We start from the raw sequence: 16,823 nt of genomic DNA on the forward strand, positions 1-16,823 counted from the left end.
TAGTGACGGTGATGTGGTGCAAAATCCATCTAATGGGAAACAATTGGAGAATGAAGGAGATGAGAAAGAACATATGGTGGAAGGAGAAAATGTCCCTATCAATGATACTATTTTATTAAGGAAATTTGTAGGTTTGGATGATGCTGATATGTTTTCTTCTCCTTCAAATGCCAATAAGTTAGTCGAGAGTTTTACTAAAGCTGGTAAGAAGAAGTCCAAAAGTAACAAACTTTCTAAAGGTTCATATTCAAGAGTTACTAGAACTTCTCATAGTTCTTCTTCCAATGGTTAAAGCCCTTATTTAGAATATTAGGGGTATTGGAAACCCTCGCTCTAGGGATAGGGTCAAGAACCTTTGTAGGATTCATAATATTTATGTTTTGGTTTTACTTGAAACATTAATTTTGGATTCCAAGATTGTTTACATGCATTCTAAACTTGGCTTTTATTGCTCTTTTAGTAATTGTTTCAAAAAAATTTGGATTTTCTAGAAACATTGGGTCAATTTAAATATTCTTAAAGATCTTCCTCAAATTGTGCGCACTAATATACGTTATTTAAAATTTTCTTGTGTTGGGTCTTTTGTGTATTCTTCTTGTTCTAGAATTGAATGGATGATTTTATGTGAGGAAATTATGAATTTTTCATCTATTCCTCTGAAACGTGGATGGTTGGCGGTGATTTTAACACTATCACTAGTACTTCTGAGATGATTGGGGGGATACCTCCCAATTTCCAAGCTATGGAGGATTTTAATGATACGTTATTAACTTCGAATTTACATGACATTGAATTTTCTAGTAATGCTTTTGCGTGGAACTAAGGTACCATGTGGTAACATTTAGGTCATATTATTTTTAATAATGTTTAGATTGCAAAGTACCAAAAAAACCCATATTGAGCATTTGTCTAGAACACTCTCTAATCATGCTCCTTTCCTTTTGGACATTTTTATGAATGATAATATATTTCCTTCAAATTTTAGGTTTCAAAATATGTGGCTCATACATAGTTCTTTTCTTACTAATGTTGAAGCTAATTGGCATGCTATGTTATTTCCTAATGATAACTCTGTTGGTATGACTCATTTTTGGATTAAGCTCAAATGACTTAAGCAAAGTTTAAAATGGTGGAACAAATGTGTTTTCAAAATTTTATTCTGTAATATTATGGAAGGTGAGAAACAATTTGAATTAGTTGATAATGTTATATGAACAATCCCACAATAGTTAATCTTGTTACTTTAAATCAAACCAAGGATATTTTAGTTAAACTTCAAGATCAAGAAGAAGCTTATTGGAAACAAAAAGTTGCTTGCAAGCTTTTAGCTGAGGGAGATAGGAACACTAAATTCTACCATAATATTGTGAATCATAAAAAAGTCTCTAGTTATATACACAAGATCTCCACTCCTGAAGGTCATCATATTGAGCCTCCTAATTTGGTTTATGATTATGATGTTAATTACTATAAGGAGGTTTTTAATAAAAGTTTTATCCCTGATTTAGGTTTAAATTTCTCTTTTATCCTATCGCTAGTGATGGAAGAAGATAACATTATGCTCACTAGAATTCCTTCTGCTACTAAGATTGAGATGATTATGAAAGAGATGAATACTAATTGTTTTGCCGAACCTGATGAATTTACTACTAGATTCTTTTAAAAAACTTGCCATATCATTAAGTAGGACCTTATTAATGTTGTTGTTGATTTTTTTAAAGGCAACCCTTATCGCAAATGTTTTACTTCTACTACTATTGTTTTGATCCCCAAGAGTGAGATTACTAATTTCTGGAACAATTACCATCCCTTTAGTTTGTGCTCTTTTCTTGACAAGCTTATTGCTAAATTAATTATGTCTAGACTTTCTTTGATTCTTCTTAATATCATCTCCCCTGAGCAAACTAGTTTTGTAAATGCTAGGAAAAATGTTAATTAGATTTATCAAGTTAGGAATTTGAATGGTGTTCTTACCGAGGAGCCTAAGGAGGTGGAGGAGGTTTTTCTCAATTTTTTGTCAGAACAAATGGAAGGATAGGGTGTGTTGTTTGGAGAATTAGCCTACTCCTCAGAAAGTCTTAGAAGATGAAGATAGAAGATGGTTGGAGGCAGATCTCTCATATACATAAATTATGGAAGTGGTTAGGATGCTATGTAACAACAAGGCTCCTGGATGTGATGGGATGACTTACTCTTTTTTCAAATCTTATTGGAATATTATTGAGGATGATGTTTGTAGAGCAGTGAAGAGATTTTTTCTGTCGGGAAAAATGTGCAAGGATTGGAAGGATACATTTGTTGTGCTTATTCCCAAATCCAACAATACAGTGACTCCTTCTTGTTTCCATCTAATAAGCCTTTATAATTCCATTTACAAAATTATGGCTAAAGTTTTATTGAGCAGGTTGCTTTTGGTAATTCCTAAAATTATCTTTGAAGAATTGGTAGCTTTTGTAAGAGGGAGATTTATCTCAGATCATTTGTTACTAGCTCAGGAGGTGTTCAACAAAATAAGGGTTTCCAAATCAAACAATGGATTGTTGTCTATCAAGTTAGACATGGAACAAGCTTACGATAGTATGTCTTGGACTACACTTAACAAGATGATGGTTATCTTGGGTTTTCCTAAAAAGTATGTAAGCTTGGTGATGGAGTGTGTTTTGGAACCAATGTATTCTATCTTGAGCAATGGTGGTATTTCTAGATGGATTGTGAGGAAGAGTAGGTTCCATCAAGGTTGTCCTCTCTCCCCTTTTTTATTTATTATATGCTCACAATTGCTTTTTAATGCTTTTTCCAACAAAGGCGTGGATTTGGGTATCAAAATTTCTCATTTGCTTTATGCAAATGATGTTTTGTTATTTTTTTATGCTAAATTAAGAAGTATTAAGAAGATGAAGAATATTGTAAATGATTACTGTAATTGGATAGGTCAAAGAATAAATCTTCAAAAAATTTATATGATTGATGGCAAATCGATTGTGAGAAGAAGGAAGAAATAAATTGCAAAGTTATTGGGGTTTAAGCTTGTTAAAAAGATAGAGTACTTGGGAACTGAAATTGATCTAAAGGGTTGAGAAAATTTGATATCTAGATTTTATTGGATAGGTCTTTGAATAAGTTAAATGCTTGGGGTAATAGGTACATTTCTCTTGTTGGAAGACTGGTTTTTGTGAAGACTATTTTTATTAACCTCCCTTTGTTCCTTATCACTAATTCTTTTGTTCCTTTGAGTATTTTGAATGAATTTGAGAAATTATGTAGGAACTTTATTTGGAATATATATGATGGAAGTCATGGGCTATACTATGTGGCTTGGGAAGTGCTGTGTAAACCAAAATCTTTGGGAGGTTGGGGAGTCCAGTCGGCGGTGTCCAGGATGGGACCATTGAGGGCGAAGCTTGCATCGAATTTATTGAAAAATCCTTCTACTTTGTTGAACAGGAATTTATTGGCTAAATATAGTGAAATATGGTGGAGCAATGAGGTTATGAATGGTGGCTCTTCATCTTGGAAGATAATTGCTAGTGGATGGAAGGCTCTTAGTAGTTTTGTAAGAAGGAATGTCATTATTGGTTCGAATATAAATGTCTTAAAAGATGTATGGATCATGGACAAGAGTTTGCTTAAATGGCCTACGTTTGTTTCAATCTTTGAGGATGATAATACAACCCTTGACTTCTTTATTCATGATGGAAGGTGGGATTATGACAAGCTATTTTTATACTTTGGGAAAGATCTTGTCTATATAATAAGTAGTATTCATATTTGTCAAAATCATGATGGAGACTTTATGGAACTAAAGAAGAAAATGAGTGGAAGATCTATCTTAGCAATGCTTATTGAAGATGGCTTAAAGGAAGAGATGAATGTGGATCCTATTTCATGGATTCACAAGTTGAAATTGAATGCTTAGGTTGAGCTATTTATGTGACGAATATGTAAGAAGGCTATTCCTATAGCAGAGTTTCTATTGAATAGAAGGTTAGCTAATAGCAATTTGTGCCCAAGGGGAAGTGGAGAGGTTGAAGACATAAATCATATTACGACTACTTGTTCAAAGTTGTTAAAGGTTATTGACTTATTGAGAAGGTGGGGATTCACTTTACCGAAATTCAACTCATTCTAGGAGTGTTTGTTTGAGCTAGAATTATTGGTTGGGACTAATTTGCTAGTTGTTAGAATATATTTTTCCCAATTATGGTTCTTTTGGAATAACAAGAACAAAGTAAAGCATGTCAAGTTGGAAGATAGTGAAGTGTTCATTACTGCTAATGTTCTCAGTTTTGTAAGCATGGCCAACCAGAATATCCTCTCGAATCACTGGGATGTTAATCAGTGAGATGGACTATATTTAGAAACTTGGCATCCTCCTCATCTTGAGTGGTATAAAACAAACATTGATGCTTCACTTAAAGATAATTATGGGGCAAGTATGATTTTTACACAAAAACCAATTCCAAATTATTCGAGATATCAAAGGGAGATTTGTGTTAGGATTTGGTTTTTGTGGTGTCCATTGAGACATAGCACAATTGGAGCTTTTGGCATTCAGATCCTTGAAGGAAGTGTTGCAAGGAAGTTTACAAGATGCTAAAGGTATTATTATTGAGGGAGACAATAAAAATGTGCTTCAGTTTCTTCATAAGTTGCACAACAAAATGAAGAAATTGGGTGGGAGCATTAAAGATGAAGAGGTATTATTTTTATGTTCTTAGAATAATGTCATTTTTCATTATGTTGGAAGAAATTGTAATAAGTTGGCTGATTATTGTGCTAACTTAGATTTTTCTTATGATTTTATTTGGGATATGTTTTTTGAGAGTAAACTTGCTCCTTTTGTGCAATTAGTGAATGAAGAAAGTGATAGGTTGGTTTACTCTCAATAGTTTGTATCTAGGTTCTCTAGTTTTTTTATATTAATGTAACTTCCATTCTTTAAAAAAAATGAGCAAACTGGCTTTGTGAAAGGTCATTCTATTCTTTAAAATGTCTTACTAGCACAAGAACTTTTTCTTGATTTAGAAGCTAAAATTATGGGAGGGAATATCATCTTTAAAGTTGACCTTACCAAAGCTTATGATAATCTGAATTGGGATTTTCTTCATACTATGCTTCATACTTTTAGTTTTAACCAAGATTTTATTAGACTCATTAAGAATAGTATTGAGCATTGTTTTTTCTCGATGATTATAAATGGGAAGAAACATGGTTTTTTTAAATCTACTCATGGTCTTAGGCAAGGGGACCCTTTATCTCCTTCTTTATTTATTATAGCTATTGAGTTTTTCTCTAGAGGAATTAATGATTTGTTTAGAAATCACCCTAATTTACAATATCGTACTTGTGGTGGTTTGGTAGTGTCTCATTTAAGTTTTGTCGATGATTTTATTATTTTTATGAATCGGTCCAGAAAGATGCTTAAAATCCTTTTTAAATTTCTTGGTCTTTTTCAACGTGTTGCCGATTTAATTTTTAATCCTATGAAAAGTTGCTTCATTACTGCTAAGTCTTTTTCTCATCCTAGGATTTCTTCCATTTAGGACAACTATGGTTTTTTACACAAGCAGCTTCCTCTTAAATACTTAGGCACCCCTCTCTATGAAGTTAGGAAAATATATCATTTATTCGGGGACATTATCTTTAATGTTCAAAAGAAACTCTCTACTTGGGCTTTTAATTTCCTTTCTTTTGGGGGTAGATTAGTTTTAATTAAAAATGTTCTTTGTTATATTCATATATATTTATTTCATACTTTATCTCCTACTAAGAATATTTGCACTAAACTTGAAAGGATTTTTAATAAATTTCTCTAGGGGGTTAAAGACAATAAATCTGATATTCTTTGGGCTTCTTGGGGTAGATGTTCTAGTATTAAGGAAGAAGGAAAGTTGGGTTTTAAAACCTTAACTGACATGGACATTAGTTTTTCTTTTAAACTCTTGTTCAATTTTAGGTCTAAAAATATCCTTTGGTCCAAGTTTATGATGGATAAATATTATGTTAATAAGCATCCTCTTAATTATTTCTTCAAAAATGGGAATTGTTTCTATTGGAAAAGGCTTTGTTCTATTAAATGGGTGGCTGAAAACTTCATTCAATGGGATTTGGGTTGCGGGGACATCTTTTTTTGGCAAGATAATTGGCTTGGGTTCTCTTCTATTGATAATTTACTCAACACGCATAACATTTGTGCTTGTAAAGTGGCTAATTTTATTCAAGTTGGGTCCTGGAATTTATCTTATAATGCTGAAATGATTTTGGATTTTCTCATTAATATTATTGTGAAAATTTTGCTCCAACTTGATCAAAAAGATTGTATTTTATTTAATAAATCTAATGATGTAGTTTCCAGTTCAAAGAGGTTTGGCATTCTATTAGGTATGTTCAACCTAAGTCGATTATTTTTTCTTCTTGTTGGCAAAATTGCATTCCCGCATCTTATTCTTTTCTTTTATGGAGAATTTACAACACTTCTATTCCCATTGATAGCACTTAATGAAGAGAGGTTTCTACAGGGTGTCTAAATATCAATGTTGCTACCATATTGAAAACTTGAATCATGTTTTTGCTAACAGCCCTGTTTCTCTTAAAGTGTGGCTTTATTTTTACAATTTATTTACCTCTCAATTTTGTAAGAATTATAACAACATTGTTGATATTTTGCATGATTGGATGGTTCATACCAAGAAGGATATCAGAAATGTGATACCTAGAATTATTTGATGGTTTCTTTGTAAGAGAAGGAACGAGGCTAAGCATCAGAATATTATTATGAAGGCTTCATCCATTATCAACCAAGTTATTGATAAAGTGAGATCTTTATTCTTGGCTAAGCTGAATACTTTATATTTTTTCAATAATTCCACTCAACTTGTCAAGCAATATGGCATTTACGGGAAAGGTCTTATTAGACACTCCTCCAATGATGTTTTAGTTAGATGGTTTAAACCTCATTTGGGGTGCTACAAGCTAAATGCTGATGGCACTTTTAAGGGTTTGAAAGCTAGTATTGGTGGAATCATTCAAGATTCCATGGGCCAAAATGTAGCTAGTTTTGCGGGCCCTGGTGAGGGAACCTCTGCTCTCATGACTGAATTTTTTGCTTTAAAAAATGGTTTATATTTATGCAATTATCTTGGCATTTCTAATGTGTGGATTGAGTTGGACTCTAAGCTTGTTATAGAATTTATTACTGGAGATGGTTTTACTAGCCCTGCTTATTTAAATATTATAAGGGGGATTAAATAGTGCCTATCCTTTTTTACCTTCTCTTTAACTCATATTTATAGAGAAGGAAATGCTACTATAAAATTTTTAGCTGATTTGGGTAGTAATTTGCCTGAGTTGATGGAATTTGTAGAATCTTCATTTCCTCCTAGGATGTTGAGCCTTACTAGACTGGATCGCTTCGGCAAACCTTATGTTAGATTTGCTTAATTTAATTTTCTGGTTTTTATATGTTTTTTTTACTGAGTTTTGTGCTTATCTAGTTTTTCTGGAACAACTCAATCATTGGAGCATCTCTTTTGCTTGCTATTTTAACATTATGTGTAACTATTTTATGGTTCAACATTGGTGTGGGATTCGTCTCAATATCATCATGGTTATTTCCTACATTCAGAATTATTAGATGGGGATGGATTTCAACAATTCTTGGAGAAGTACTTACGTTGTTCTTTTTTTAATTTACTGCTTATCTTATACTTGTGCTTATACAAATTACATTCCTACATTTTGGGTTACTTCGTCTCTCTCTTCAATGTGGTTGATAGATGGTTTGGTCTCTATTCATTTTATTTGGGTTATGTGTTGGGGGACTCATGTGTTTATTGGTGTCGTGTTAGGGGGACTCTTGTATTTGCGCCATACTATCAGTCTATTCTAGTTCATTTGGGATCGGGATGGTTGGTATCTCCGATAATGATACATATCAGACCTGGGAGGGGACTATTTTTTTGCTTGTGTGCTACTCCCTTCTTACTTTGATTTGAGATTTAAATCTAGATTACTACTTTGTAATTGACCCGAGGATTCGAAGGTATCCCAAGAAATTTATTATTTATTCTTATGTTTTGGTGTCGGTTGTGTTATGCCTGCCTACTACTAATTTTGTACCCTTTTGTTTGCTAATGTTTATTGATTTCAAGCTGTCATATTTCTTGTTATATCTTTATTGGATTTGTAGAATGTTTCCCTTGCAGGTTGACGAGAAAGAGATATCTAGAGAAGCTGGAATTTTTTGGTAGGAAGTCGGAGATGAAAGTGTCTAATTTTTTCTTCCTTTTTTAGGATCTGTTCTCTGGTAGACCTAGAATGTTATTAGGTTACTTTGTCACTAGTAAAAGTAGGAACTTTCGGCTCTTAGGTTTTCTTTTGATTTGTTTTGTAGCTCTGTCAAGCATTAGCGAGTTGAAGGTTTTTCGTAAGGACCTTGTAATCTTTTTTATTTTTAATGCGTAGGCCCCTTCGAAGGTTTCCCCAAAAAAATTAAATAAATAAATAAATAAAATAAAAAATATTGATAATATTAATTAATTAATTAAAGCACCATAGTATGCATTAGTAATCACTAAGGCTTTACATCATTTGCCCAAAACTAAAGTTTTAGCTAGTCATGGAATTAAAATGAAATAAAATATTTTTTATCATATCTTTCTTTCCTTTGATCCCCCTTAGACATGTTTGCAAGGTGGAACTATGCTTAAGTAATTAGAACTCACTGGAATGACAAAACCCCTTATAAAAAGATAAAAACTATTTATATTAAGTACAAAAATGGACTTAAGTGCTATGACACTAGACATGGTGACCCCATGGTGTTTGACATGGTTACACTATAGTGTTATAATATGATTTAGCACCTCAGTGCTACTAAGTAGCTCTAATCTAGTGTTAGAATGATTTAGTATGACTTTTGGCAGATTTAATGTGTCATTTGGCTAATTCAGTGTGCTCCACATTTTATTAAATGTGCTATCACTCTGCTATAAATGTTGAGTGTTATAGTTTGTGAATATATAATTCAATGATGCAACATTATGTAGTTTGTTACTCCAGCACTCAAATTCCCAAGATGTCGATTTATGGCACTGTGGTGTTATAAGGTGCTATAACACTGACCATTATTCTTTTAGGGTACTAAATTAATTGACAATTTTCTTGAGGATCCAATACTACTATATCCTTATCTTCTGCTAGAGGTTGGGTATTATGTTGCGTTGAATACATGAATTATATTTATACTCTAGGTTGAAGTATAAATAGGTTTTCTTTAATATGTAATACCCATTAAATATGCAAATGCAATATATTACACTTAATTTTAACTATAACTATGGACATTGTATATATTAAATTAAGAATAAGAATTATTTAAAATATCTATTATTTAGTCAAAGCATAAGATTCTACCTTACTACCTACAAAGGATTCACATAATTAGCATAAAATTAGAAAATTAGCCGACCATAGAAATGATAGAAAATAAAAAAGATTTCATTACTTGCATATAAGAGAAAATACAAGAGTAAAAGTGAAATTAGTTGTCACATGGATAGTATAATACACTCTACACACTCATTTCTCCACTAAATGCTTAATTTCTTACAATAGATGGGCTGATTATCCCCCAATTAAAGTATTATTATTTATTTTGGCCTCCCCTTGACTTGACTTTAAGGGGGCACTACACTTAAGCACTCAATACTAACTAAAATGAAAGACCCCAACCAAACTTTAACTAAACTCTAACTCAAATTAATTAAAAAAACTACTTATATTTGTACAAAAATGGACTCAAGTGTTATGATGCCCAATATAGTAGTACCATGGTTTTAAAAAATGATTTAGTTCCTCGCCACTGTTAGGCTTACTCCCCTATGGTGTTGGGCTATTCTAACACATTTAATGGTTGAACTAATGTATGACTTTGGAAATTTAGCTTGGCTCCATTTTTTGTAAACTAATCTACCACGGTGTTGTAGAAGTTGAGTGTTGCTTCATTTGAAGGTGTATTTCAGCATTATAGTATTATAATGTTTAGTGCTCCAACACTCAAAATCTTGAGGCTCAGGTGTTTCGCTGTTGATTTCTAGTGCTACGATGATATAAATACTGAGACTTTGACCTTGGATCCATCCAAGAACTAAATGAAATACCATTTTCTCAAGGATTTGGCATGATAATTTCCTTATCTAACATTGAGGCATTGTTGACACTGTGATGATGCAAGTTGGAGCACTGTGGTGCTGGTTCAATGCTTGTGATTTTTTTTTCCTTTTCCTAAGACATTATTGTATAATATCAACTAAAAATATATATTTTGTTAATAGTTAATATTTTAAAGTACTATAAAATTTACACTTAATATCTAACACTGAGAATTGATAATGTTGTGGCGCTAATAGTTTCAACTTTGCGGTGCTAGTCCAATACTAATAAATATTTTTTCATTTCATGAGTCTTTCCTATATAACATCAACTAGAAATAATATTTTTACTAGAATTTTAGACAATAAAATACAACATAAGTTTTACTTAACAATTACACGTTATTTCTTTAATGTGTACTATATAGACATAGAGTCATTTTTTTAATAAATATAAGTGTAAATGAAAATTTAAATGCAAATATAAATCGAGATATAATAATGAGCAAGAGTTATGAAAATCTTAAATGTAATTTTCTTATTATAGAAATATAGGAGTCCAAAAGAAGTGATTCTTCTTCCTTTGAAGATCATTATTTTTTGGAAGTCTAAAGAAGACCTTGAGCTACAAGACCAAAAGTTAATCAAATAAGAAATTACATTTATACATTTTTGCATCATTATATTAGTGTAGGAATCCAAGCCTGTTTTCAGTGGAGCTTGACCACCTTTACTTTCATGTAGACCCAGGTTATACTTTATAGTGGCCTATTCTCACAATCTTTTATATACTACATCATTCACTAACATATGCATTAATGATTTATAAACAATTTTTTATTATAAACTACATGTGTTTCTTATAGCCTAAGCTAAATCCTTCATTCCCATCTAAAGAAGAGACTATCTTCCTTGCATATAAAAAATCTTACATGATGAGAGCGCTCGCATCCAGGAGAGAGAACATCTAGATTTTTTAAAGATTTCAAAATCCTTCACTTGCAAATCTCCATCCATGGTCGTTGATGGTGGAAGAGGGTCACCGGCCATCCCTGATGACTGGAATACCTCAAACCCAGATTCTGCTATGCGTCAAACTCTGTTGGATACAAAAGGTAGATTTCCTCTTAATCGCAGAAGTTCTCGTAACTCTTATTTCAAGTTTACTCCTCTATTTATTATAGAAGGTTCCTCTAGTTTTAATTGAAATCTATCACCTGATGGATTGAAAGGGAAAAAAATGGTTTCAGATTGCTGTTTGGATCATAAATCGTTATTTTCTAAATAGAATTTTCAAAAATCTAATTCTATTTTAAATGCTTGTTCATATTTTCCTCCTTTAGCAAACAATTTTGAGGCATCTTCTTCTTTCTTTTTGGGTTTTACTTTGAAAGGGAATGATGGTGAGAAAAATTGTGCTATTGATGAATTTGATATAAATCCTAATTCCAATTTGATTGGAGAAAAAAAGTCATCTCTTGATTTGGAAAATGTTAATGTGTGGGTTAAGAATCTGCATATTAAAATAAATTTGAAGGAAGTTGCTGATGATAATATGGATGTGGATGTGGTTAAACATGACATGGATAAAGTTAATACCAATGTTCAAGTTTTAAGAAATTCCTTGGTTGATGAAGTTCTTAGTAATAAATTACCCTTTTCCATTTGAAGTCTTGAATTAAGACAACAATGGAGTAAATTTGGTGATTTTCATATAACCTCGCTTGGGTTAGATTGGCTTTTGTGCTCGTTTCATTCATCTGAAGCTATGGAGGAAGTTCTTAATGGAGGTCCCTGGTATGTTAGGGGTTTCATCGTTGAAATAGACAAATGGTCACTTATTTTTTCTCTTATTTCTATAGATGGAATTTCTTCACCCATTTGGGTTCTACTTCTGCATTTACCTCTTCATTATTGGGATAAAGTTAATATTACTAAAATCATTTCTAAAATTGGAACCCCATTGTTATTAGACAACAACATGTTCAAATGGCGTAGAAGGGAGTTTGCTAGAGCTTATGTTCGGGTAAAATTGAATACTAAGTTGCCTTGTGGAATTTGGATTGAAGGTTTGGGTGGTAAATTTTTGTAGAAAATTGAATATGAGAATTTATTGGTTCTTGGCTTCAAGTGTGGAAGGATTGGACATAAAGATTCTATTTGTCCTAATATTTCAACTAGTTTGAGTTCTAATAAGTAAATTCCCATGTCGTTACATGTTAATGAGACTTCATATGGTCCTTAGATGCATGTGAATTTCAGAAATAAGAAGAGGCAAAATTTTGTTTTTCAAAATAAATTGGATGATGTGAAGAAGCTGAATTCTAAAACAAATATAGATGAAGAAAAGATTAATAAAGAGCATTTGGTTTTGCTTAATAATATTTCTGAAGAAAATATGGATGGCTTATCTGATAAGTTAATATTAGGTATTGGGATGAATAATAAGTTTAATGTATTATCTCTTCAGGGAGAAGGTAAAGAAGATGATGAATTTAATGCTGAAGGCATCATTGAGGAAGTTCCGGTTATTGAAGAATCTTTTAAAGAAGCTTTGAATCAAGATGTGTTAATTGGTATGAAACCTGGCAGTAGTTCTGATATTTTCCAATTTGATTTATCAGTTAATAATGATATCAACATTGCAGATAGCTTAAAGGAAAATAATCTAGATAAAATGGAGTGTTTGGTTATTGATAGTACTGCCAAAAAATATTGTTGTTCCTACAGAAAATTTCAAAGATATCAGAGGGTTATGTGGAGTAATTTTTTATTATGAATCGGAGGTTGCTACTCCATCATCTAATATTAATTTGAAATTTAAAAAGTTTATGGTTGTGAACGATAAAGCTATTGTTATTAAGGATGGCAATTCTTCCAATTCTAAACATAAGTGGTTTAAAGAACTTCAATCATTAGGTCCGTTGGAAGATATACCTGGAAGAAAGAGTGTAGATTCTAGATTTAAGAATCTTAAGGGGGGCATTTCCCCTACAACTCATTGATTTGCTTGTTTTTTATTTTGTTGACAAGTTGGCAAGAAGCATGATGAAGTTTTCTTTGTGGTGCTTGATGGTTAAGCTTTTGTTCAGGGAGTATATCTGATCTCTCGATAGGAGTATTGTCCTCAACAGTCAGATTTGGTATATTTCTATTTCAGTGGATGGGATACTTGTTCACACGGATTCAATGGATGGCATTCGTTTATTTCAGAGAAGGCTATTTGAAGATTTATTAGGTAATTTTTGGACTTCTGATGTTCTATTTATTTTCCTTCTAGTTTACTTATGTAATTATTTTTATTTTTATTTTATTTTTGTTTTTTATTTGTTTTATGAAATTATTTTAATTGTTTATGGGATCGGTACTAATTCTTATTTTTAACCGGTTGGGAATTCTGGGATGCTAACCAACCTTTTAGGTTGTTTAAAGTAGTGGGTCTCATTTCAATTATGATAGCTTTATTTTTACAAATATGCTCGTCGATAATGTTCCTTTCCTTTTTGGATTAGGAACTCTTAGTTTTATTTTCTTTCTAGTTTGTATTAGGGGTTTCTTTTCTTCTGGTTAATGCAATTTGCATTTATTTAAAATAAAATATAAAAAATCTTAAATAATGGTTTTGCATATTATGATTTGGTTGTTAGCTGATTGTCTACTCTAAGAAAACAAAAGTCTAGTCCTCATACAGTTTTGCACATCCTTCTGGGAGGATTGTCCTTATAATCTAATAACTTTTTAATTTATTCATAAATCTAATTATATTCAAAATTAGTAAATGCCAACAATAGTATAATTTAAAGTGTGTCCAGGTTTTCTCTAAAATCTTATAGCACTCTCTTCTTACATTCCTTTGACTTCATAAAGAACTACTCAAACATCAATCCTTTCCCAATTGATAAGTTTAAATTTCTAATCCTTAACTTGAACATTTATATATCTAAAGAATTTTAGTCACAACTTTAATTGAAAGTTTTCTCAAAACTTATCTTGGGATGTAATTAAATATTGATGCTTGCCTCTATAGAAAACCTAGATCATAATAAATAAAGCCTTCTTTAGTTTGCTAGAGTTGGGGGAAAATCTATGGATATAGATAAAGTCTTATGTATCTGTTAATTTTATTTTCAAAATTGTATGAGAATGGCCTTTATATTTCTAGATATATGATATATTCTCTATGTTGAGTTTGATTATGCAAAAAATGTATTTCTATTTTAAAAATAATAGTAAAACACTAATCTATCTTTCGAGATGGTGTGATATTCTTTTTTTTTTTTTTGAGAAAATGCAAAATTGCATTAATTATAAAAGAAAGGACAACCAAATACAAACTACGTAAAAGAAACTAATGGTTCCTTTTTTAACATAAAAAAGGGACCTTATTGAACATAAATTTGTTAATTTAAACTTATTATAAATGATATGAAACCCACTATTTCCTATTTTGAAATTGTTGAGATGCAGGGGATACCATTGAAATAAACAACCCGAGGGTTGATTAGTATCCCAAAGTTCCCATCCAGTTAGAGAATAAGACTTAGTAAAGATCCCATAATCAATTAGAAGAAGTTTAAAATCACAAATTTGACGAAAAAAGAAGCAACAAAAGCTAAAAAGAAAAGTACATTTTAACAGTGAATTCCAAAAATCACTTAAGAATATTTTTGATAAATATTCCATAAGCTTTTTCCAACTTCCAAAGTCAGAAATTGATGATATCATTAATCCAAACCTTTTGATAATTTTCTTCAACTTCAAATAACTATCCACTTTGTTGTTGTCACCGTGATAACCATAATGCATATTAATGAGATAAAAGGGAAGAAGAACCTCTTATACCGTTCTTCACTTTGTGTTCAGCCATCTTCCTTCTAAGGAGATCTTTCACTGATCCTAATGCTTGAAGTTCTTTGAACAATGTGTGCTTAGATCCCAGGGACTTACACTCCTTGGCAACGTTTTTAAGAGAAGTTTTCTTAGAATTCAAACTAACAGCCGACAGTGGAGAAGAATCTCTTAATAAGCCAATATTGTTCTTTAATTCAGGTTTAGTAGCTGAAATAAAATTAGCACTAATGCTGGAAACAGACATCAAAACTTTCTCCAGAGAATCTGAATTTTTGAATTCAAATTCTAGTTGGTTAGCTCCCTGAATTTCAGCAACCTGATCTGGATCGGTTGGGACAGCACCTTCCTTAATAGCTTCCACACTTTTAGGGATTTTGAATTCAGGATTTGAATTCAAATTAATAAATGATCCATATGCTCCTGATAATACATTTTCTATAAAAGGAATGGAGCAGTCCACTCCCACGGGATCAGTCAAAATGTTAGCTCCCTGATTTTCAGCATCTAGAGTTGAATCGACAGCATAAGCTCCTATTTTGAATTCAGAATTTGAATTCAAATTGCAGTTGAGATACAAATTATTGCATTCTACTTCCACAGGATCAGCCAAACGAAATTCATAATTTAAATTCTGAATTTCCTGAATTTGTTCCGCGGGAAAATTCTCCTCCACTTGTGGGATTTGAATTTGTAAATTTTCAAAAATAACATGATGGATGTTGGAAGATTCAACTCCTTGTCTAACTGCCTTTCCTTCTTCTTCCTTGTTTTCAGCAACATCCCTAGATGTGAAATGAACATCAGAAAATTCTGAACTTGTATTCCCGTCTCCTTCAACATCTTCCAAGGCAGCATTTTTTATTTTAACACAGACATCATTTGATTTATCAATGGTTGATACATCTTTAAAAAGCTTTTTCTCAGGAATAAATCTTCTTTTATTTTTGAACTTCACATGCATCCGAGGCCCCAAAGTATTATCAGATTGAATGAAAGGGACCTCTTTAACAATAGGATTTTGATTATGTGTTGAATTAGGACACACATAATAAATATGGCCGATTTTCCCACATATGAAGCAAAAAGATTATAGATTTTCATACTCAAACTTTTGAAAAAATCTACCATGAATCCCTTCCACCCAAATTCCAGAGCGGAGTTTAGAATTCAAATTTACTCGAATGCAAGCTCTAGCAAATTCTCTTCTCCCCCATCTAAACATGTTACCATCCAATAATAGTGGATTTTCAATTCTAGTGATATTGGATTCATCTCGACAATGTAATGGCAAATGAGGAAGATGACCCAAATTGGAGAAGAAATTCCATTCAAAGAATAAGGAGAGAAGGTAGGAGACCATTTGTCTAAGCCTACCATAAAACCTCCTACAAGCCAAGGACCCCCATTAAGGACTTCCTCCATGGCTTCATGAGATTGAAATGAACAAAGGAGCCAATCTAGACCAAGCAATGTAATATGAAATCCTCCAAATTTCGACCATTGCTTTCTTAATTCAAATGAACACTTAGAAAAAGGATAGTTTTTTCTAAGAATTTTAACAACCAAGGAATTGTTCAAAGTTTGAACATTAGACTTTTCCTTATCCATGTCAAGAATGACAACATTTTCATCTCCAATATCATCATGTTTTTCACTAAAATTTATTTTAATGTGAGGTTTTTTAATCCACACATTAGAGATATCCAATTTTGAAGAAGTAATTGGATCCTTCTTCAAAATATCAGCAAAACTTTCTCCTGATGAAGATGCTTCCTTATCATTTGCTCCAGCAATGACAGCCGACAAAGGTTTTGTCTTATC

Source organism: Dendrobium catenatum, unplaced genomic scaffold, assembly GCF_001605985.2.
Source record: "Dendrobium catenatum unplaced genomic scaffold, ASM160598v2 fragScaff_scaffold_249, whole genome shotgun sequence".
Classification (NCBI taxonomy): Eukaryota; Viridiplantae; Streptophyta; class Magnoliopsida; order Asparagales; family Orchidaceae; genus Dendrobium; species Dendrobium catenatum.